At 41.7% G+C, this 26,267-nt stretch overlaps 1 long non-coding RNA gene across 1 annotated transcript; it reads left to right on the top strand.

Annotated features, from left to right (window-relative positions):
- Window positions 1-26,014, top strand: LOC141092027 (uncharacterized). The gene is made up of 3 exons (XR_012232655.1): window positions 1-98; window positions 17,580-17,639; window positions 25,841-26,014. It is a non-coding gene; the product is annotated as an uncharacterized lncRNA (long non-coding RNA).
- Window positions 26,015-26,267: the final 253 nt, after the last annotated feature.

Here is a 26,267-nt window from a genome sequence, read left to right on the forward strand (position 1 = left end):
GCGCTAGTCTCCTGTACTCCTCTCATTTGTGCGAACAGATTGTTTCATGCCATGCAGATCAGCAAAATAGCAGACGGGCTTGGAACAAACAGGTAGAGGTGCGTCATGCTTTCATTTTTATTGTAATTTAGTCGGAATGGAAGGAGGAAAAAAAAAAAAAAAAAAGAACGACGACCTTTAAGCCTTTGACATTCACATAGTGTTAAGAGTCAGGCAGGGTCTAGGCACTGACAGATTTGCATGTCTTTGAATATGACGCTTGAAAAGCCAAGGCGCTAGATTAAATTTTGCCATGGAGAAAATGAGAAACACTTCCATCTCTGGGGTCTGCTGGGAGGATCTTTCTGCTTGATTTACTTATTTTTATTTCTTTCCTTTTAATTTTACTTTTATATAAATATTTATTTATCCTCTACCAAAATTATAATTTTATTTTATTTTTTTTATGATCCACTACCTAATTCATAATTTTATTCATTTACACGCTACCAATTTTTTTTATTTGAGCTTTTTTTATATAAATATTTATACACTACCCACATTTTATTTATATTTTGCTTTGTTTATTTTTAGATAAATATGTATTTATCCACTACTAAAATATTATTTTTATTGGTTTATTTTTCTTATATATTTTTGTATAAATATTTCTTTACTTTCTTTTCCTTAATAAGTAGGTTCATGTACTCCTTAAATTTTAGTTTTACTTTTTATTTTATACCTTCTATTTTTCAGCATGCTTCTTTATACCTTACTCAACTTGTATTTTTTGTCTAATTTTGTTTTAGCTTTTATTTTATTCTTTTTTTCCTTTTTGTTATACGTTAATAAAATGTTACTTTTTTACATGCAATTCTTTTAGATCTTAGACAAATTTTATTATTTTTATTCTGTTCTTTTGTAAGTATAATTTTTTTCTTCATTCACCGCTCAATTTTTACTTTTTTTTATATAGATTAAATTTAGATCTTACCCAATTTTTATTAACAACCTATCTATCACATGAAAATTGGGTAAGATATAAAGTGAATATATATATATATGCTTTCACACACTTCCCAGTGTGTTCCTGTGTCATGCAAGACGGACCAATCTTATTTTTTTTCACAGTGTATATATATATATATATATATATATATATATATATATATATATATATATATATATCTCTCTCAGAACCCCCGGAATCAGTACAAGGTGAAAGAATACATTTTAATCTAGCCTGCATATCCCCTTCCATGTTACCCTGATTAAAATTTGCAAGTGAACCTTGGAATGCACTATACCTGACAAGATTTCTAAAATAATTTACACTCAACATAAACCCAGAGTACATGTTCTGCCATAACACGAATATTAGAAATCAGATACAGATTTACAAGGATTTTCATTATTGCTTCCCTCTGTAAAGTATAAATGAGTTTAAAATACAATTTCTTACTGTGTGGCTGTTAATAATGCTATGAGTTTTTTATTTTTATTTTTTTATTTTTTGCTACACATAAAAGAATACGAAGGCGGATGGAAAAAAAAAACAAAAAAAACCCCCAACCTAATATCCTAAAATGACAACGTGTAAGGGGTGCCGAATGACTTGAGTACATTCTTAAACCCCGGTAATTAAAGGGTTAATTATGGCTATGACACTTGGGTTCCCTTTTTTGTGTGTGTGGCTGGCATTGAATAGGTTAATTTTCACTACATAGTTCAGTCATTGATCGCGTTCGTGGCTTGGCGTTGGGTTCATAATGATGAGGATTTCTCGACATTTGAGGGGTCAATTTTTGTCATCTGGCATAGACCACCCCTTAGTTGGGGGTCAATTAACTGACAACGGAATGAGGAAAAGATTGAGGTGCTCCTTGAGGACCACCATGTCCGATTGATGTCTGTGGATTCTGATGGGTAAGATTTTGGTCAGCTGAATGCAGGTAGTGGGATGTGGGGTAGTCCCATAAGCAAGACCATCTTTGATACAAGGGTTTTGGATGAAGAAGATTCTCAAATATGCAGATTAATTAAGTTATCATTTTACTAGAACTTTTGGGAAATTCTCAAAAAAAGGTGCCCTGTTTGTGAAGCCCCTTCAATTTACATAGGCACCAAGAGAAGTCTCAGTAGGGAGAAATCTGCAGAGAGAACAAAGGAGGCATTTATCCTTACCGAGCAAGAGAGAGCGGCCACGTCCCTGCCGAGGTTTAGGGTCAGCTGATTGGTGTGGGTGCCAGGTTCTCATTATATTAATTGTCAAAGTCTTTCCGATAAGGTCACATGTTTGGCTTGTGATGCAAGGATTATTATTGGAGGCGTTTTAGGGGCATAGTCAAGAAATTTAATTTGAGCCTACAAAGTCTGAAAAGTAGTCACTTTTTGACAGACCCCCCATTTAACTTTTTTGTAGGAAAGTATGCATGTACTAGGAACCTTTATTCCATATGAGTCACATGGTCTCCTGAACCAAATCAAGATGTTTATATAATCTTTAACTCTTTACCAAAAAAACATGGTGGCATTCCACCAAATACAGCACCTATCCAGCCTCATTCACTGCAGTGGAGATTAGCTGCTGTAATACCAAACACAACCTGTAGACAAGGGTGGCGCTGTTTCTGGAAGATTACATCCATGTTTTATTTTTTATGTTTACTACTATGTACCACTTGGAACTGTGAACACAAGACATACCTGAAATATCTGACAGGTGAGGGGGCCTCTTCTTGGGGTTTTAATGGGGAAAACTAGCCAAATATGTGGTAAATACATGTAGCCCATGGACAAGAATGCCTCTGTGTCTGAAGAAAACTCCTCCTTTCATTCTCATTTTATTCAACACCTTTAGTGTTTTTGGTGGATTATTCTTCACTTCTTAATTTAAAGGGGCTCTTCCTATACAATAAAAACTTCATTTCTACTTTTAGCCAATCGCATGTGTCTTTAACCAGGATTTTAAATCCTAATCAAAGCACAATAGCCGAGCTGCAATACCAAACCCAACCTATGGACAACAGTGGCGCTATCTTCAGAAAATAAACATCCATATTATTCTAATCTCATACATTTCTTTGAAAGGGTTATTTCCGATTACGGTAAATTGACTGGGGTTGAATCTCTGGGATCGCCATTATTTTGAAAACGACACTTTGCAATACCCCATCAGAATGCTCTGATTTTGGACATTCCATCTTCTGGGACCCCATGATCAAAGAACATGGCTCTGATATTCTCTTTGTGTATGGATCACGGGTCAAAGTCCTGTAGACAATGAATGGATGGGTGGACCTCATGGGCGGCCAGCATTACATTCTTATGAGTTATTTCAGAGCCTTGTTGTTTTCATTGGAGGAGGTCTTCATCAACTCAGATATCTGCAATTATTACCTGTCCTGTAGATTGCTGGGTTGAGGGTCCAATTGCAGGAACCTTTCAAATTATGAAATGCTTCATCAGACTTTAATGGTGGTCCTGCATGGAGCCCAGTCATCACAGCGACATTAAGATAAAGACCCCGGAGGGGTTGAAACTTCCTATGTAACTTTGCCGCATATCTTCCAGCACCTTTTTTGATTCATCTGCTTTATCTGCTCGGTGAATTCCTCCTGCCTTGGTCGAGGGATCATGTACCTCGTTCCAGCAGCACCTCACATCACGACCAAGTGCACATCAATCTTCCGATAACTCAACGGTCGAACCAACATCAATCAGCTAGTTATTATCTTTACTGTAGGTAGATGGGTTGACAAGGGTCAAATTACTGGGATCTTTCCCATTCTGAAATGCTCCGTTGTTATTTAGCGGTGGTCCTGCACAGCTGGGATCCCCCATGAATCCAATAACTTGGTACTGAATGGAACATTGGCCAAACGCTGCAGTGAGCTACCTCCAGTAGTCCCATAGACCATGAATGATGGGGTACAGTGCATGTGAGGCCACTTTTCCATTCTAAGAGCATTCCAGAGCATCGTTCTCAGGACCAGTTATTGGTCCCATTAGTCTGATCCTCATGAAGTTCTTACTTATCCTTTGGAAAGCTTATGCCAAGATGCGAGTAATAAAATAGACCGATTTTACATGCGACCTCTATTACATGTCGAATGAGTGATAGTATAACAATATTATTAGTGTCCCTAAATTGATCCTCCAGGACCTGAATTTATTTTTTAGGGAGATGCATAAATCTTAGCTATGAAAGGGTTAACCATAGTCTCCTGTTTGGCCTCTGATCTTGGTGTGTTTCGGCATCTATAGTGTTAATCTCAAGGGAGTCTCAGGTGGTTGAAGTAAGAGATCATCTTATTTCCCTGATCAGTAATGCGCTGGTGTTCGCCCTGATGACCCCACACTATACATACCGCTGGGTTATTTTTCTCCATGCTCTCCGGCAGGAGATGTTTGGATGTTAGCGGAGGTCCACCTTATACTGCTCCCCATCTGTTGCTATTTATACTCACCTGTTTTATACATTTCTTGCATGGAAAACAGCTTGCCCTTCAAAGAGTCTCAGATTTCCATTAGGCTTTGTAAATAAGTAGTGTGAAACCTGCAGAACGCTGCTTATGATGCGCATTTAATGCCTACTGTGCAGGGGAACGAAGCAAGATGCTCAGCACAGCACTGACCCCTTCCATGCCAGAACCCTACCCTGGCCATATGCTACTGCCTTAAAAAGGGGAACTATCTTTCAAGCAGAGGTGCAATATAAATCTGTACCAGGCCCCAGTGTACAGAATCACGTGACATACAGTGGCATGTAAAATTTTGGGCACCCCTGGTCAAAATTACTGTTATCGTGAAGCTGAAGACGAAATGATCTCTAAAAGTCCTAAAAGTAAACATGAAACATTTTCTTTTTATTTTAGGCAAAAAAAGAAAAATATTGATATTTTTTACATTTTAAAAATTGCAAAAAGGAAAATGGGCCGATGCATAAGTTTGGGTACCCTTGGATTTGTGTGCTCAGATAACTTTGACCAAGGTTTCAGGCCTTAATTAGCCTGTTAGGGTTATGGCTTGTTCCCCATCATCATTAGGAAAGGCCAGGTGATGCAAATTGTCCAGCTTTATAAAAACCTGGCCTTCTCTAACCTTGTGCCAAAAAACAACAGCCATGGGTTCTTCTTAGCAGCTTCCTAGCACTCTGAAAATGAAAAATGGTAGAGGCATGCAAGAGAAGGCTATGAGAAGATAGCAAAACATTTTCAAGTTGCCCTTTCCTCAGTTTGAAATGGCAGATAACAGGAACAGTGGAGGTCAAGATAAGCTCTGGAAGACCAAGTAAAATTTCAGTGAGAGCTGCTTGTAGGATTGCTGCAGAATCAAATCAGAATCCTCACTTAACTGAAAAAGACTTTCATAAAGGTTTAGTAGACTCTGGAGTTTGTGGTACTACTGTTCAGAGACACCTGCACAAATATGGCCTTCATGGAAGAGTCATCAGAAAAAACTTCTCCTGGCATCCTCACCATAAAATTCAGGGTCAGAAGTATGCAATAGAGCATCTAAACAAGCCTGATGCATTTTGGAAACAAGTCCTGTGGACCATTGAGGTTTAAATAGAACTCTGTGTCCACAATGATCAATGATATGTGTGGAGAAAAAAAGTCACAGAATTTCAGGAAAAGAACATCTCATCAACCATTAAGCATGAGGGTAGATCTATCATGCTTTGGGGGTGTGCTGCAGCCAATGACCCTGGGAACATTTTACGGGTAGAGGGAAGAATGGATTCAATGAAATTTCAATAAGTTCTTGATTCAAACATAGCACCATCTGTAAAAAAGCTGAAATTGAAAAGAGGATAGCTTCTCCAATGGATAATGATCCTCAACACATGTCAACATCCACAAAAGATGACCTCAAAAGGCACAAACTGAAGGTTTTACAATGGCCCTCACAGTCCCCTGATATGAAAATCATTGAAAATCTGTGGCTAGACCTCAAAATAGCAGAGGATCCAAGATAACCAAGGAATCTCACAGAATTGTTAGAATTGTCCAAGGAAGAATGGATGAAAATCCATGAAACAAAAATTGAAAGACACTTGGCTGGCTACAAAAGCTCCTGTAACAGCCCCAAAGTACAGTACCATTTATAATATTGGTGATTTTGACCCTATCAGGTTACCTCTGAACTCTCTAAGTCTACATCCTTCTTTTCAATGATATTTTATTCAAGGTAATAAAATAAAAATAGAAAAGGTTTATGAAAATTGAGTTATTGCAAGGGGGTGAGGGGGCGTATCCTAGACAAGACTTTTTTCCCTCTTCTTCATAAAAACAACTTCACTTTAGTCCTTGTCTGTGTGTGGTATTGCAGATCAAAATTAAAAAGGCAGAGAAATGACAACACTCATTTCAAACTTTGACACTACAAACTTCAAGACATTTAAGCTCTAACTAGAGATGAACATAAATACCAAAATTATTTACATTCAGATTCACTCAGATCGGCCGACAGATTGGATTTTGATCCAGATCATATCAGATTCAATATTGCCCTAATTTCAGTGAAAAGACATTTATTATGCCTTAAGATGTCAACAGGCTCCAAAATATAGTAATTTGTAAGGAGGTAAATGGTTAAAAAAAATTATACCCACATGCCCTAGTATTGGACACTTACAGATATTGTCCCCTTTATAACAGTAGCATAAGGTCTTTTCGTCACACTCCGTGCAACTTTGTAAGGTTTAGTTAGCGCTGGAAGATCTGAATGTCAGTGCGTGAGCAGAGACCCCCTTTATGTCGTAGAATCCTAGAATCCTAGAATGTTAGAGTAGGAAGGGACCTCAAGGGTTATTTTGTCCAACCCCCTGCTCAATGCAGGATTCACTAAACCATCTCAGATAGATGTCTGTCCAGCCTCTGTTTGAAGACTTCCATTGAAGGAGAACTCACCACCTCTCATGGCAGCCTGTTCCACTCATTGATCACCCTCACTGTCAAAACATTTTTTCTAATACCTAATCTGTATCTTCTCCCTTTCAATTACATTCCATTGCTTCTCATGTTTCCATGTGCAAATGAGAATAAGGATGATCCCTCTACACTGTGATGTTCCTTCAAATATTTGTAGACTGCTATTAAGTCTCCTCTTAGCCTTCTTTTTTGTAAGCTAAACATTCCCAGATCCTCGTAGGACGTACCTCCAATTGAAACCTAGTGACCCCTTTAAGGCAGAAACATATTGTTAATGCTGTGCGCTGTGCTCCAACTGTTTAAACAAGGAAAGATCCCGAGAGAGAAGAGCCTAGGACAAGTGAGTATAATATTTTATTATTTGTTTAATCCCTTCACAGCTCTTAAAATAATTGTCCTGAATCAAACTGAAAAAATTCAATTTGCATTTCTCTAGTCCTTATCAATTGGACACCTGCAAAATGACAACCAGAAGACAAGAATTTGTCGGAATCCACTAGATTCTATGATGGATCCATTCTCTATAATAAAAGGGCAAAAGTGGTTGCAGATGGCTAAACATGTTGGCCAAAACTTGGTCATAAAAGTTCGGTGAAGGATGGTGTCTTTTTGATTGTTACCTAATTGAGAAGGGTCAGGCATGCTTGGTCTTAGCATGGAAGTTACACCAGTGTCATAGAGTTTTGCAATGTCTAATAGAGAAGAGTAATTTGAACAGAGGGGAAATCAAATTCAACTTGAATTTTAAAAAAGAAATAGATAAAATCCCAAAAATCCAATTTTTGGGTAACTTGCTTTGGAAAAATCCAGCAAAATGGTGGCTGACCATAGTCAACTAACGTCTCACAAGCTTGCTCTGGTCCAGTTGTCTTTTTCTATCTTATCCTCGGTCGCATCTTCTGCCCATTTGCACTGGCTACACCTCATGGAGAGGCACATATCGTGATGTTGCAGGCACAGGAGATGCCAATGATGCCAGTCATTGGAGATGCTAAAGTAGACTCTAGCAGCTAATCTTTCCCTCCCAATTTTAGTAACCATGCAGATGTACAGTGGATACAGAAAGTATTCAGACCCCTTTAATTTTTTCACTCTTTGTTTCATTGCAGCCATTTGATAAATTCAAAAAAGTTCATTTTTTTCTCATTAATGTACACTCTGCACCCCATCTTGGCTGAAAATAAAACAGAAATGTAGAAATTTTTGCAAATGTATTAAAAAAGAAAAACTGAAATATCACATGGTCATAAGTATTCAGACCCTTTGCTCAGTATTGAGCAGAAGCCCCTTTTGAGCTAGTACAGCCATGTGTCTTCTTGGGAATGATGCAACAAGATTTTCACACCTGGATTTGGGGATCCTCTGCCATTCTTCCTTGCAGATCCTCTCCAGTTCCGTCAGATTGGATGGTGAACGTTGGTGGACAGCCATTTTCATTTCTCTCCAGAGATGCTCAATTGGGGTTAAGTCAGGGCTCTGGCTGGGCCAGTCAAGAATGGTCACAGTTGTTCTGAAGCCACTCCTTTCTAATTTTAGATGTGTGCTTAGGGTCATTGTCTTATTGAAAGGTGAACCTTCAGTCAAGTCTGAGGTCCAGAGCACTCTGGAAGAGATTTTCATCCAAGATATCGCTATACTTGGCTGTATTGATTTCCTTCAATTGCAACTAAAAAACACCCCCATAGCATGATGCTGCCACCATGTTTCACTGTATTGGGCAGGTGATGAGCAGTGCCTGTTTTTTTCCACACATACCGCTTAGAATTATCACCAAAAAGATCTTTGTCTCATCAGACCAGAGAATCTTATTTCACATTGTCTGGAAGTCCTTCATGTGTTTTTTAGCAAACTCTATGCGTGCTTTCATATGTTTTGCACTGAGGAGAGGCTTCTGTCTGGCCACTCTGCCATAAAGGCCCGACTGATGGACGGCTGAAGTGATAGTTGACTTTGTGGAACTTTCTCCCATCTCCCTACTGCATCTGTTGAGCTCAGGCACAGTGATCTTGGGGTTCTACTTTTCCTCCCTCACTAAGGCTCTTCTCCCACGATTGCTCAGTTTGGCTGGATGGCCAGGTGTAGGAAGACTTCTGGTGGTCCCAAACTTCTTTCATTTAAGGATTATGGAGGCCACTGTGCTCTAGGAAACCTTGAATACTGCAGAAATTCTTTTATCTTGGCCAGATGTGTGCCTTGCCACAATTCCTTGGCCAGCTCCTTTGACCTTATGATTCCAATGAAGGAGTAGAACCATCTAAGGAGAATCACAAGGAAATGGACATCATATGACTTATATATGAGTGTCTGAGCAAAGGGTCTGAATACTTATGACCATGTGATATTTCAGTTTTTCTATTTTAATAAATTTGCAAAAATTTCTACATTTCTGTTTTTTTCCAGTCAAGATGGGGTGCAGAGTGTACATTAATGAGAAAAAATGAACTTTTTTTAATTTATCAAATGGCTGCAATGAAACAAAGAGTGATAAATTTAAAGTGGTCTGAATAATCTCCATACACACTGTAGTACATGTTGGCTGTCACGCAACACTTGCAACATACAAACTTTTAACTTTCAATAGCATTGATGTTCTTATACACCTTGAACGAGTAGAGTGCCATAACATGTCACAGCAGTCAAGTTGACAGCTACTATTGCCATACATTGGGAGATCGTTTTGGCAACTCTCATGCGTATAGCCACCTTTGCTTAAGTTAAAGACCCCAATACATATTAGATGAAAGGTGGCTAGAAGCCGCTACTTCAACTTTATCGGATTATCATATGATGTATATGTGGACCGCTTGACTCTCCTCTAACAGAGGATATCGGTGGGAGAGCAAAATCAGCTCTTTAGAATTTCAACACAGAGGAATCTGTCAGTGGCTTTCTCATTTTTCTCCACTGGAAACATATTGACTCTCAATGGAGCTGAGCTCTCATGTGTATGAATGAGTCTTGAGAGATGGCTGTCTGCTGAAAGAAAGATCTCCTGTGTTCGGCCTCCTTTACTTTAGCTAAAGGCAACCAGTATATATTAGATGAAAGTTATCTGGACCCGCCAATTTTACCGAACTGGTTGAACCTCTCATGTGTATGGGATTTCGTGACAAGTTTCAAGGGTTAGAAGGATTTGACCTTTGGAATTTTAATGCCCAATCCTTTTGTTTTCAGGGGAGATGGGCTGCTACTACAGAAGTCTGACAGTGGCTCTCTCAAGCCTCACAGTTGCAAACACTTGGATGCTCTACTGAGCTGTACCATCCATGTGTATGGGATTTCGTGACAGATGTGGAGGGTTAGAAGGATTCGACCTTTGGAAATTTAATGCCCAATCCTTTTGTTTTCAGGGGAGATGGGCTGCTACTAAAGAAGTCTGACAGTGGCTCTCTCAAGTCTCTCAGTTAGAAACACATGGATGCTCTACTGAGCTGTACCATCTTGTGTATGGAAGAGTTGACAGAGAAATGGCTGCCTGCTGGAAGAACATTATCTCATATGTACAGCCACCTTCACCTGATTTAAAGGCCATCAGTATACATTACATAAAAGCCTTCTGAATCCGCTAATTTCACTGGACTGGTTGACCATATTATGTGTATGGAGCTTCACGACTCTCCTCCAACACTTGTTGGCGGTGAATAGGATCGAACCTTTGGAACTTTAATGTCCGATCTTTTTGTTTTAGGGGAGATGGGCTGCTACTAGAGGAGTCTGACAGCAAGTTTCTCCACTCTTTTTGTTGGAAACACATGGATGCTCTATTGAGACATGTTCTCATGTGCATGGGGGAGTCGTGATAGATGGCCGTCTGCTGAACGAATGTTATCTCAAGTGTACTGTCAACTAAAGATCAAGTTGTAAAACTCCTGAATTCCCTGGGCTGTTTTCTTATCGAATAACAAAAAACATTTTTCAAAAATCCCAACTCAAACTACCGTACCCTCTTTTCCCCTCTGATGTCGGTAAAGTAACGGAGACCTCTCATCTCCAGCACCAAGTAGGTTAATTGTAAACGGCCATACTTATGCACAATTACCTGAATTTTTTTTTCCCTCCCTTACCTTCCCCACGGCACAATTTTATTTCCTAAGAAAAAAACTTATGAAAATTGTTGAAAAGCAAAAGTACAAAGATTTTTTTTTTGCAGATAGCCCCAAAAAGCATAGATGTCAAAGGCTTCGAGTCCCCCCTTTGACATTCACGCAGAGCTCAGAGTCAGCCGGGGTCTCAGCACTGACAAATTTGCATCTCTTTGAATGTGACGCTTGAAAAGCACAGCCGCTAGATTAAATTTTTTTCTCCGTCGAGAAAATGAGAAAGGCCTCTATCTATTTGAGTCTACTGGGAAGATCTTTATTCTGATTCTTGTTAGAATTGTTTATCACTCTGACAGAGCAGACTCGGACGAGATAAAGGCTCGGCTCCATCACGGGGCCTGACAGTGGTAGGACATGCAGAGAAATGAAAGGACTAGGGGAAATATTATTAATAGATGCCGACTTGATTTGACTCTATTGCACGTCAAGAAGGGGGTGCTGCTGCTTGATTGTAGCCTATGAAGTTCTGTCCAAAAAAGAAGCTATTTTTCATTAAGTGATAGAAGGTCTTTTTCATGTTCCTTCCTGAGGAGCTGATATCTTATGCAGTTTATTCTAACCCTGCTGATTTCTGTCAAGGGAAAGAAAACTCATGAAAGATGGGTCTGGCAATATGAGTCCTTTGCAGGAAAGCAGGTTGATAGTTGGAGCTTGATGCGGATGTGCTGTGACTAAGCCTTGATGCCGCAGATTCCAGCTCGGCAGAACTGTTCAGCGGCTTTAGTAGAACTCAACATGCAAAATGTTAAGTTAATGGAGAAAAAAAAAAGAGTGGAAGACGCGGAAATACAAGGGACAATGTTGTGAGGCTGCGACTCTTCTTCCACCATTATCACTGGCATCGCATTGTTCTAATGCTGATGGAACCGGCGGGGTTGGCAGAGTTGGTCCTTATGGGTGATGAATAAGAAGAGGAAGGATTATGTGGATTATGGAATAAAAAAGGAAATATTAGAGGAAAGACATGAGGCTGCGCCAGCATAAATGGAGTACCAAAAATAGGCTATCGCAGAGATAGATAGATGATAGACAGATAATAGATAGATGATAGATAGATAAATAGATAGATAATAGCTAGATAGATAAATGATAGATAATAGATATATAGATAATAGATAGATAATAGATAGATAGATATGTAATACATAGATAATAGATTATAGATAATAGATAGATAGATAATAGATAGATAGGTGATAGACAGATAATAGAGAGTGATAGATAGCTAGATTATAGATAGATAGATAATAGATAGATGATAAATAGATAATAGATAGATGATAGATAGATAATAGATTTTAGATAATATATAATTAGATAGATAGATAGATAGATAATAGATCGATAGTAGTGTTGAGCATTCCGATACTGCAAATATCGGGTATCGGCCAATATTCGCTGTATCGGAATTCCGATACCGAGTACCGATATTTTTTCAATATCGGATACCGGAATCGGAAGTTCCCATAATGCAATGAACCACTGTTGTGGCTGTGCTGCCTACCGGGGGTCTGTACGGGCCTGCCGGGGGCCTGTGCCGGCTGCCGGGGGTCTGTGCGGGCCTGCCGGGGGTCTTGTCCCATCGGGCTATGCCTGCTACAATAACAGTGATTGACACATTAGCCAATGATGGGACAGTAGTAGTCCCATCATCCGGCTAATGTGTTGAATGTAGAAAAAAAAATACATACTACATACATACTACATACATACTACATATATACAACATTCATACAACATACATACATGCTACATACATACTTCATATATACTACATTCATACAACATACATACATATATACAACATTCATACAACATACATACATACTACATACATACTTCATATATACTACATTCATACAACATACATACATACTACATACATACTACATATATACTACATTCATACAACATACATACATACATACTACATTCATATATACTACATTCATACAACATACATACATACATACTACATACTTACTACATACATACAACATGCTACATACATACATACAAAATATATACTACATACATACTACATACAACATACATACTACATACAATACATTCATACATTCATACAATACGTACATGCTACATATATACTACATTCATACAACATACATACATAGTGCATACTACATACATACAACATGCTACAGACACACATTCAATATACATACTACATACATATTACATACAACATACATACTACATACAATACATTCATACATTCATACAATACATACATACTACATATATACTACATTCATACAACATACATACATAGTACATACTACATACATACTACATACATACAACATGCTACAGACACACAACATACATACTACATACATACTACATACAATACATTCCTACATTCATGCAGTACATACATATAGACATACAGTACATATAACATAGAGTACATACTCACCATCACTTGTCACTTTGATCCCCGAAGCCAGTGTCATCTGTAAAAAATATTAAAATAACAAACAACCAATATACTCCCTGATCCGCAGAAATCCACGAGTGTCCCACGACGATCTGCTGCACTGTATCACTGAGAGGTTACTATCGTTCACTGATCTCACTTTATGGCAAAAGCTGTATGGGAACTTTCTCACACAGCAATGCCAAAAGTGAGACTAGGGACTATTTTTTTTACAGTGGCGGAGGAATACAGTGTGGAAGGATACCTACCTCCCATCATTGGATTCCTGGAGCCCCTAGAGAGCGGTCACATCAGCTGATGCTGCTGTTCTCCACAGGAGATCGGCGTGGGACACTCATGGATTTCTGTGGATCAGGGAGTATATCGGTTGTTTGTTATTTTCATATTTTTTCACAGATGACACTGGCTTTGGGGATCAAAGTGACAAGTGATGGTGAGTATGTACTCTATGTTATATGTACTGTATGTCTATATGTATGTATTGTATGTAGTATGTATGTAGTATGTATGTATATGTCTGTAGCATGTTCTATGTATGTTGTATGTAGTATGTATGTATGTACTATGTATGTATGTTGTATGAATGTCGTATATATGTAGTATGTATGTAGTATGTAGTATGCATGTATGTATGCTGTATGAATGTAGTATATATGAAGTATATATGTAGCCTGTAGTATGTATGTATGTTGTATGAATTTTGTATATATGCAGTATGTATGTATTATGTAGTATGTATGTATGTATGCTGTATGAATGTAGTATATATGTAGTATGTATGTATGTTGTATGGATGTAGTATATATGAAGTATGTATGTAGTATGTAGTATGTATGTATGTTGTATGAATGTTGTATATATGTAGTATGTATGCAGTATGTATGTTGTATGAATGTAGTATATATGTAGTATGTATGTAGTATGTATGTATGCTGTATGAATGTAGTATGTATGTTGTATGTATGTTGCATGAATGTTGTATATATGTAGTATGTAGTATGTATGTAGTATGTATGTATGTTGTATGAATGTAGTATATATGTAGTATGTATGTAGTATGTATGTATGTTGTATGAATGTAGTATATATGTAGTATGTATGTAGTATGTATGTATGTTGTATGAATGTAGTATATATGTAGTATGTATGTATGCTGTATGAATGTTGTATATATGTAGTATGTATGTAGTATGTATATATAGATTCAAGATTCAAAGAAGCTTTATTGGCAGGACTAAATACCCATTAGTTTTGCCAAAGCAAGTGTACAGAATGGAATAGGGATAGGGACTGTAGGGATGTTGGGAAGGGGCTGTAGGAAAGGTGGATGGGGCAGATCCAGGATGGGGCTATAGAAGTCCATGGCATAGGGAAGGTGGATGGCGGCATGGGGGCAGATCCAGGATGAGGCTATAGAAGTCCATGGCATAGGGAAGGTGGATGGGGGATTGGGGCATATCCAGGGTGGGTGCCATAGAAGTCCATGGCATATCATAGTTCTCTTTCTCGCAGTCTATGGCATTCGCTCACATATTGCGCTGCTATCTCCACTGCTCTCTCTTCTTCCCCCAGCAGGATGTATGTTTTCTCTTCCTCCTTCATGGTGGTGAAATCCGGGAAGAGATGTGAGAGTCTCCTGAAGTGAGTGTCCTTCACTGCTGAGTACTTGGAGCAGTGTAGCAGGAAGTGGGTCTCATCCTCCAGGGCCTCCTGGTCACAGTGTTGGCACAGTCTTTCCTCCCTGGGCTTGTAGCTCTGCCTGTGTCGGCCGGATTCGATGGCCAGACTGTGGGCACTGAGTCTATACCGACTCAGGATCTTGCGGTCTTTGGGGTCCTGGAGTTTCTCCAGGTATGGAGCCAGTCTGTAGTCTCTCTGTAGACTCTGGTACATGGTCAGTTTCTGTGAGCTGATGATGTCGTTCTTCCAGTCACTTACGTACCTCTCCTGGCCTTCGTCTACCATCTTCCTGATTCCGGCTTTTGTCAGGTTGTTGTGATTGGTTTTCTGGTCAGGTTGGGTTTGGGTGAGCTGTTCCGAGGGTCCTGGTTTTTCTGTTTCCCCTACATGTGTCAGGGCTTTATGGTGATGGGAGCTTGGATTGCTCCTACGTTGGTGAGCCCGGAATGACAGTGCCCTCTTTAGAACCGTTAGGTGTAGAGGGAATCTGCCCAGCTCGGCCCGGCAAGCACTGTTGGAGGTGCTCCGATGGACTTGGAGAAGGTGCTTGCAGAATTCCAGGTGGAATATTTCTGTTGGGCTTGAATCCCACCTTGACCAGTCTGGGTAGGTGTGAGGACCCCAGACTTCGCTGCCATACAGGAGGATTGGGGCGATGATAGAATCGAAGATTTTTAACCAGACCCTCATTGGTGGCTTTAGATGGTAGAGTTTCCTTCGGATGGCATAGAAGGTTTTGCATGCCTTGTCTTTCAGGGTCTCTATGGCTTGTTTGAAGCTCCCTGATCGGTGAATCTCTAGGCCCAGATAGATATATTTGTCCGTTCCTGTAAGGGCGCAGTTGTTGAGGATAAATGAAGGGTGCTGGTCTGATTTTCTCTTTCTCTTCTGGAACACCATGATGTTGGTTTTCTTTAGGGTGACCGGTAGAGCCCAGGTGGAGCTGAATTTCTCTAAGATTTTCAGGTTGTCTTGGAGGCCTTTCTCAGTTGGTGACAGAAGCAGCAAGTCATCTCCATACAGCAGGAATTTCACCTGCACGTCGTGGAGGGTGAGACCTGGTGCTATATATATATATTTTTTTTACATTCAACACATTAGCCGGATGATGGGACTACTACTGTCCCATCATTGGCTAATGTGTCAATCACTGTCATTGTAGCAGGCATAGCCCGATAGGACTTGTAGTCCCATCGGACGATGCCTGCACACAGACACAAAGACCCACACAGACCCCCGGCAGGCCCGCACAGACCCCCGGCAGGCCTGTACAGACCCCCGGCAGTCCGCACAGACCCCCGGCAGCCGGCACAGACCCCCGGCAGGCCCGCACAGACCCCCAGCAGCCGGCACAGACCCCCGGCAGGCCCCCACAGACCCCCGGCAGGTCCGCACAGACCCCCGGCAGGCCCATACAGACCCCCGGCAGTCCGCACAGACCCCCGGCAGCCGCCACAGACCCCCGGCAGGCCCGCACAGACCCCCAGCAGCCGGCACAGACCCCCGGCAGGCCCGTACAGACCCCTGGCAGTCCGCACAGGGGACATTGTCATCACTGTCATTGTAGCAGGCATAGCCCGATAGGACTTGTAGTCCCATCGGACGATGCCTGCACACAGACACAAAGACCCACACAGACCCCCGGCAGGCCCGCACAGACCCCCGGCAGGCCCGCACAGACCCCCGGCAGTCCGCACAGACCCCCGGCAGGCCCGTACAGACCCCCGGCAGGCCCACACAGACCCCCGGCAGGCCCGTACAGACCCCCGGCAGGCCCGTACAGACCCCCGGCAAGCCCGCACAGACCCCGCCCGCACACACAGACACGCACAGTGTCCGTCCACGCACCGCCCACACTCTTCCCCCCTCCCGAACAGGATGTGCAAGTACAAAAAGGGTTTTTTTTAATTCCGATATTTCTGTCCCATTGACTTGAATGGGCCTTCCGGTATCGGAATCGGCGATACCCGATACTTTTTGGGTATCGGCCGATCCGATCTGATATTTCTCAATATCGGACGGTATCACTCAACACTAATAGATAGATAAAGGTCAAAAAGGATTGAAGCAGCACACCATACTATAGTCATAAGGTGCTCTTTATTGGCCGCATGGGCTAATAAAGAGCACCTTATAACTACAGTATTGTGGGCTGTTTCAATCCTTTTTGACCTTATATGCAAGGACTGGTATGTGCCTGTGAGATAGATGATAGATAGATAGATAGATAGATAGATAGATAGATAGATAGATAGAAAGAAAATAGATAATAGAGAGAATTTTTTTTGCAAATGTAGCATATCTGCAACACAAATCCTGATTCAAATGTATCTTTCTCTATCTAATATCTTTATAATACATAGATATGGTCTGCTCTATGATATTTCTTTAGCCGCAAATAAGTTGTTTTCTTTGTGTCCACAGATCTCACTTTGCTTCATACGTAAAGAAAATCAATCAAGTATAAATGTTCCTGTGACTTAGGTGAGGGTCACTCAAGTATATATTCCTTCATCTGAGTTTGATAAATGTGTGATCCAATTTTCTCGGACGATTAGAACATGGAAAAAAATTCTCCATCTTCTCCATTGTGTTATTAAGCGGAAATTGGACTGCACTCAGATGTCATTCGAGTGCAGTCTGATGGTTTCTATGAACTCATTGATTTGCATGGCCAGTCAATATCAGAATAAAGTCAGGCATGTTAAGATTTTTTTTCCAGGGACTGACTGTCAGAGAAAAAAATTTAAAAAAATAAAAACATTGGACATGGGCTTAGCTCCATAGCATAACATTAGTCCGAGTGCGATACGATGTTTTTCGAATCTCACTTGTTCTAATGATATGGTCATCTGCATGTGCCCTTGGATAAATACGAGATGGATACAATAGATAGATGATAGGTTAGGTTCACATTAGCGTCTAAATGCGCAGCGTTTCGTGCGCATCCAAAAACGAACGTAAACGCACACTTTTTTAGACGCATGCGCTAAATGCATGCGCTTAAAAATGCTGCTTTTAGACTACTTTCACACTAGCGTTTTTTAGCGCTGCGCTTTGTGCGCAATAGAAACGCATGCAAAAACGCATCATGCGTTTTGCATGCGTTTGCGTTTTTAGGAGCATGCATTTTAACCAGTTTCTAGCCATGTTAACTCTTAAAATGCCTGTGATTTCTATCGCAGGCGTGCACATGTCCATGCGCACGCCTGCGGTCCCATAGACTGTAATGCATTATTTTGTCGCATTCCGTGCGCAAGTGTGCGCATGCGTTTTTTTGACGCCGTTGGATGGATCCAAAAATGCAACAGGTTGCGTCGGGCGTGCCTAGGCTCACACTACAAAAAATGCATGCACACAAAAACGCATACGAACGCGTGCAAACGCTAGACCATGCGCTCGCCATGTTAAACATAGGGGTGCATGGCACATGCGCATGGACGCTCATGATGCCCTGCGCTAAAAAACGCTAATGTGAAACCAGCCTTACATGCGTTTGTATGCATTTTTTGATGGAACGTCAACGCCAGAAAAATGCAACATGTTGCGTTAGCCGTGCCCCGACGCACACACCCAGACTACGCATGCGTTCAAAGACGCATGTGAATGCCTACATACGCATGTCCATGCACTTCCTATGTTAAAGATAGGGCGGAAGACGCATGCGCATGGATGAGCTGCAAATGCAGCGCACAAAGACGCTAATGTGAATCTGGCGATAGATAGATAATATATAAATAAATGATTGATAGATAGATAGATAGATAATAGATAAATAAATAATAGATAGATAGATAGATAGATAGATAACATATAGATAGATAGATAAAAAAATAGATAGATAACATATAGCTAGATAGATAGATAGATAGATAGATATGTGATAGATAAAAGATAGATAGATAGATAACATAGATAGATAGATAACATATAGATAGATAGATAGATATGTGATAGATAAAAGATAGATAGATAACATAGATAGATAGATAACATATAGATAGATAGATAGAGCAGTGTTTACAAAAATACAAAAGACATTTCAAAAAGGAGACAAAATACAATTTGTACAAACAGAAATAAAAGGGATAAAAATATGAAACTTACTCTATCTCAGTCCCAGGTATGATGAAAAAAGTGGTTTGGTACCGTGTTAGCCAGTAGAAAAAAATATATAAAGTGCTCTCAGTGAGAGAAACAAAATAGGAATCTTGTGGGTGTGATACCTTTTAATGGCTAACAGATAATAGTGAATGTTGTTACAAAGCAAGCTTTCAGGTCTTCTTATGTCCCTTCATCAGGCTTTGTCATATCAGCCTGATGAAGGGACATAAGAAGACCCGAAAGCTTGCTTTGTAACAACATTCACTATTATCTGTTAGCCATTAAAAGGTATCATACCCACAAGATTCCTATTTTGTTTCTCTCACTGAGAGCACTTTATATATTTTAGTCCCAGGTATGACATGTTGATAAAGGGGAGGAGAGCCTTCCTAAAAAAATGGATCGTGAGCACAGCATGTTGTCTAGCTGACTCTCCCACATCTGACACATCCCAAATTGTGCATTTCGGTTTTATGCTTTGGCCACAAACCTAGAAACTCCTCCCTAGATGACCTCACTGGTGGGCTGAGTTCAAGGGGGTACAGCTCTTTTGTGCTGGAAAGGTCACAGGGTGACAATAGGGACATTACATTTTCCCCTGCAAATTTACCATTCTTTTGAGACCAAACATGGCATATCTGCGTGTTACTGGGGGGGAAGAAACTCATTTCCCACCTTCTGATGACCCTAAGGCTATGTGCCCACGTTGGAGAAATGCTGCGGAATTTCCCGCAAAACACAAGCGCTACTGCATGCGTTTTTAGCTTGCGTAATCCAAGCGCTTTTCAAAGCGATTTGAAGCATCGCTTGGAAAAGTGATTGACAGGTTGGTTACACTTGTCAGGCATAGTGCATGACAAGTGTGACCAACTTTTTACTATTGATGCTGCCTATGCAGCATCAATAGTAAAAGATAGAATGTTAAAAATAATAAAAAAAATAAAAAATATGGGTATGCTCACCTCCTGTCAGTCCCCGATCTCCTCAGCGGCGGCAAGTTCCGTTCCCAGTGATTCATTGCGAGAATGACCTCCGATGACGTATCAGTCACATGACCGTGACATCACAAAGGTCATTTTGGCGCGAAGCACGCCTGGGAACAAAGCCGTCATGTGCACCACTGAGGACCGGGAGGACTCCGGGGGCCAACAGAGGGTAAGTATATCCCTTTTTTATTTTAATTCTATTTTTAACAGGAATATGGTACCCAGGGCATGGAGGAGGGTCTCCCATCCTCCAGACCCTGGGTACCATCCGTACATGAAACGCTCACTTTACGCATGGTGGACATGGCCACTTGCGTAAAGTGTGCGTTTCAATACAATCCTATTGCGGTGATTCCGTCGAATTAATGGACATGCTCGTATTTTTCCGCAATGCGATTCAGCAGCGGAAAAATCTGCAGCATGGGCACAACAACTGCGGAATCCCATAGGATTGCATGGGATGCGTTTTAACTAGCATTTTTAAGCATTTGAAACGCTTAAAAAATGCAATGTGGGCACACAGCCTAAAGGCCCCAAAATGTTGCCATGCGTAGCCCCAACCACCCTGATCCTGGAAATCTATTTTCCTGTCTGTAGGATTATAGTGTGTTATGGAATTCGACCTGGAATATTATGCCTGATAGACAAAGCAATTTTGGAGGGAAGCTTTAAGGCCCCATCACACTAAGATTTTGTGACACATCAGCGACCTCACCATAACCTCCCTGCCGGTTATCGCTGTTCGTGCTCGAGCAGCCTGGGCCGTTTTTCGATCGCTGGTCTCCCGCTGCCCAGCACACATCGCTGTGTGTGGTAGCGAGAAACCAGCAATCAGCGACGCTGGACGCTGGTGGCTAATATAAACGTCGGGTATCACGCTGGTTTCCAAGGTAAACGTTGGGTATCCAGGAGTCGCGCGGCTCCTAGATACCCGATGTTTACCTTGGAAACCAGTGTGTACGCCGGTTTCCAAGGTAAACAGTGGGTATCCATGAGTCGCGCGGCTCCTGGATACCCGACGTTTACATTAGAAACCAGCGTCCAGCGTCGCTGGTCCTGATCGCTGGGGCTGTCTATGTGACAGCTCACCAGCGATCAGCCTAACGATGTCCCAGCGATCCCATCATGTCGGATCGTTGGTGGGATCGCTGGGACATCGTTTAGTGTGACAGGGCCTTTACTCCTTGCTAGAGCTGGCAGACTATGATTTCACAGTGCACAAAGATCATTTACCTGAAGGGAGGGGGAGAGTAGACATTCCACAGGAGAGAGAGGGAGTGGGCAGAATTCCACAGACGGACAAAGAAAGTGGGGTTGCAGCCGTGTGGGCTGCATGTCAAGCTTAGTGTTACAATACACGATCCAGCAGGAAGTTATGTAAGTGTAATCTGTGCATGGGAAAATAATTCATATTTTCTTGACACCTTCCCCTTTTGGACAGCGCTACGGAGGCAGCACCTCTTGGTACTCCTCCATGCACAGCTCTGAGGCTCTCTGGAGATAGGTTTCTCTGGGGGGGTCACTCAGCATCTTCCAACAGGTCTGGAACTCCTGGCTAAGGGCAGCCAGACATGACGCTAAGGCCTCAAATTTACCAGGAACCTCTGGGATCTGTTCTAGGACAATCACTTACCCTGCGATCCCACTTGTTGATGAGAATCCAGAAGACAGGGAGATTCCTGCACTCTGGGCTCTCGGGCCGCTGGTGACAGTGCTTGGACAGGCTGTCTCCCCCAGGGGTAACTTTCTCTTATTTCTCCGACAGGCTATGGGACATACCGGCCAACCACTCTGATGGACTTTGGGTACAATATTCCCACTCCTCTGACAGGCTAGGGGTACCTTCTCCCCATCCTCCTGACAGACTGTGGGACATACATTGCCTTCACCCTGCCCAGCTTTAGGACATACCTTCTCACACGCCGGACGGGCTGGAGGTAACACCTTCTTTGGCCTCCTTTTTGCCTTAGAGGCCTGCTCCCATCACCTTTAGCACTTATGCTAGCTCCTTTTAGGAGAACCTCAGCAGCATCACTCCGCAGCATGATGTGGCTGAGTCCTCCTGCACCACAACACACATTTTTATTATGCATCATATTCACAGTATGGGCACTTGCATCACATAACATATCAGATCTAGGAGAGTTGTCAGAGATGTATCGGGCAACCAACCGTGCCAGATCAGTTCCCAAGAACACATTTGTGTGGAGGTTCTCCGACATCCCACTTCCCTTATACCCCACCCTCCTCACACCCCAATACAGAAAATGCCGGGCCATCGGTAGGAAACGATGAACACCTCCAAAACCAGTGACAGTCAGGGTCTTCCCCGGAAGGAGTTCCTCCGGTAGGACAAACTCAGGGTGCAAAAGAGTTCGTTCTGCACCAGTGTCCTTAAGCCCAACGGTAATGGTGTTGCCCACATTGACTGCTTGCAAATTTTCATGGGCTCTCCCAACCGCCCTACCCTGTATAGAATGGATAAAGACTGATGAAAGATGGATGATAGACACATACAGAATATATATGTATTTTAATCTTTCAATTGTACAAGACAAAGTAAGTAAATGTGGCAGATTTGCTTTGTCTGCCTTGCGTAGAACATGTATAATCATAAAACCGTGGTCTATTATAGAGAATAAAAACTGTCAGACATTTTCAGACATAAAAGCTGTGCCCTCCCCTCCCTAGTAAATGTGCGGGAATAAAACGATTCCTCCACTCTATAGAATGGACAATCTTTGCCGATCAGCGCTCCTCAGCCCCATATAGGGATAATTATATATGTATATTTTTACAGCTTGAAGTTTTCGATACTCAGTGGGCGCCTTGTGTGGGAGGAGACATACGGCTGTCACTTTCCTCCCCAGCTGGGAACCAGATGCATTGTCCGGAGAACAAGATGACAATATGTGGATGTTCTTTGCATCGATTTCATTGATTTAGGTTGTTCTCATACAAATGTAGCTCTGTGCTCATAGAAAGGAATTTTACTTAGATGTAAAAAGAAAAAAAGACAACACACAACAAGGTCACAAATCTACAGGAACATTCCATGGATGAAAATCTATACTACTCTGCAAACCAACATTTTGCAAGCAAATACACTTTTGCATTGGATTTCGAACACCTAGGATTTTGATGTTGTTGTGTGCACTGTCTAGTTAAGCCATTCATAAAAATAAGGATAAGAGGCATTGTCCAGGACTTGGATTTTGATGAACCATCCTTAGAGTAGGATCTAATACCCGACACCCCCAAGATCAACTGATTGCAGGTTCTGCGGGGGGCAGGAGTTAAACAGTTTACAGAGCTGGAACTACACGCCCCTATCACCATGTAGGAGCCATTCCTGGATACTGCAGCTCAGAACACATTCAATGGGTGTGGAGTGGCAGTATCAAAAATGTATGGAGCTGTAGTGTTTTAGTCATTTACCTGCAATCCACTGAACGGTGGCAGCGCCAGGTCTGATCTGATACCAATGACCGATCTTAAGGATCCTGACTGAGTCTTGGACAACCAAACCTTTACCAACTTTCCTTAAAGTGGATGTCCAATCAAGCTTGTGAGGCTGGGGTCAATTAGTTTATAGCATCAGATGAGATATGTTAATGACGTTCTGCTCCTGCTCCGCTGCGTTCGCGAGGTAAGGGTACCATCACATTTAGCGATGCACCAGCGATCCCGACCACGATACGACCCGGTCAGGATCACTGGTGCATCGCTAAATGGTCGCTAGTGAGCTGCCACACAGGCAGATCTCACCAGCGACGTAGCAGTGGTCGGCGGTCATTACTTATGTGTCAGACGCAGCGATGAAGACATCCTCCCGCCCGCGTCCACGCGTCGCTCGTCAGCGCCAACAGGAAGCCGCCGACGAGAAACAGACCAGGACGTTCTCTCGCGATCAGCGATAACCAGCGGGGAGCCGGTCGGAGGTAAGTATCACACATAGCGATATCGCTAGCAATATCGCTGCTGCGTCACAAAATCAGTGACGCTTTAGCGATATTGCTAGCGATATCGCTATGTGTGAAGCCCCCTTAAGTGTCAGTGCTCTGATCCTCTGGAACAAGACAAACTTTGAGGGGGCACCACTGACTAAGCACAGGGATCCAACCTGACCTATATACTGTGAGAGAAAAGTATAGGTCACAAATAGGGGATCACCCAAGACTGGATTTGGCAAAAAATAGAACATTTGTGTCTTAATAAAGATTACATGTTCTATTTTTTGCCAAATCCAGTCTTGGGTGATCCCCTATTTGTGACCTATACTTTTCTCTCACAGTATACGTGCTCTGATCCTCTCACATGCAAGAATCACAGCAAAGTTGTGGAGGAGATGTAGAAAGTAATTTCTCCATCTCCTCCATTGCCTGCATGCACAGTAATCGCACTGCACTCAAATGACACCCAAGTGCAGTTCAATGTTTCACATGCAATCATAAACTTGTATGGGTGAGTACTATCCGATTCTCAGATAAAATTGAAGCATGCTGCACTTGTTGTCCCATGCTGAATCAGCATGAGAAAATAATTGCAGATCTGAGCTGTCCCATAGAATAACACTGGGCCGAGTGTGGTGCCATATTTTATCTCATAGCACTCGGCCATGGTATACAGAAATGTGACTTCGGCCTTAAATTAAAGTCTTGATGCCAGGTCACAATGCAAAATAGATAACAGGGCCCTACCTATTATTTTGTAGGTATGTGCGGCAATATGGGGTCAATAGACTATTTAGCCAAATACTAGGGTTGTCCTCCAGCTTCTGCTGCAACCTGTAGGCTGTTGGGGCATGCTGGGAATTGCAGTTTTGTACCAACTGGAGTACCACAATTTGGGGACTAAGGTATATGAGGCACATGGTCATCACAAAGGAGAGTCACCAGTTCTGGATTCCACTATTTGCGTTGTGTAAAAAGCAAGAATTCACTGCTCTGATGGACTTGCTCGAGTCATGTCCTACATGGCCAGTGTTACCCATTGCAATAAAATCAGAGCTAGGACAAGCTCTGCTGCTGCCCAAAGTAGAGTTTTTCTAGGATGTACCCAAACTCTCTATTTCTGAAGTTCAGTATGATAGCTGTCAAATGACTATTCATTTAGTTGTCCACTGATGTACTTTAGTCTACTGCTTTCTCATCCCGCCCCTGAGGAAGCGGTAAAGGAACGAATAGAGAAATTGGTAATTATTAGTAGCAAAGAGGGAGTTCTAGTTAACTTGCTAGAACTAAAGGAGGCCGAATAGCCAAAATGCAGATCATCTGCATCCAAGGCCAGTCCTATTTTTTAGAACAGAGCAATAGGAATTGTAATTAAAGGGGCATAATCGTAGGCGGTGCAGACGAAGCAGTCACACCCTAACCTTGGTGCTCCAGGGCCACTTCCACATATACTGTAGGTAGGTTTTGCATTGGTATCCAGAAGCTTTAATGGAGGATGACAAATCCAAAAATGTTCCGAAAAAAATCTGGACTTGTAGGCACTTTCTAGATAAGTGTCACTCTAACGAAAGTATTTAACCCTTCTCTCGATGGGGAGATGTGAAATGTACTCTTATATCCTGATTTTATTATCTCCTACCAGTATCTATTGACCAGAGGATGACTGGCACAATACATGGATGGAAAACATGGACAAGATAGAGCAATTAAATCACAGATGGCCGTCGGAGTCGTCAGGCTTGTTAATTCTTTATTTGTATTCCGAACATTCTTGGCAGTGGACAATGCGCTTGGTCAATACTTTGAAGGCACAAAATAAAAAAATCCAATTTATATAAGCAAATAGGTGTCTAAGGATAATCTGTGCATAAGGAATGGATTACATGTCAGAGAGACCCTTAGTTTTCCAAACAAACGTAATGGTAGACAAACATTATCGGGGATTGTACACAGCCCTGTCCCATTGTCTCATACCATTTTAACCCTTTGTAAGAAAAACAAAACATATCCTTTTTTTTGTAAAATTTGGATTATTTTCATCAATTAGGATCTGTTTCTTCAAAAAAGGC

The sequence above is a fragment of the Dendrobates tinctorius genome, unplaced genomic scaffold, assembly GCF_039654945.1.
Source record: "Dendrobates tinctorius isolate UK_male_01 unplaced genomic scaffold, ASM3965494v1 ptg000057l, whole genome shotgun sequence".
NCBI lineage: Eukaryota > Metazoa > Chordata > Amphibia > Anura > Dendrobatidae > Dendrobates > Dendrobates tinctorius.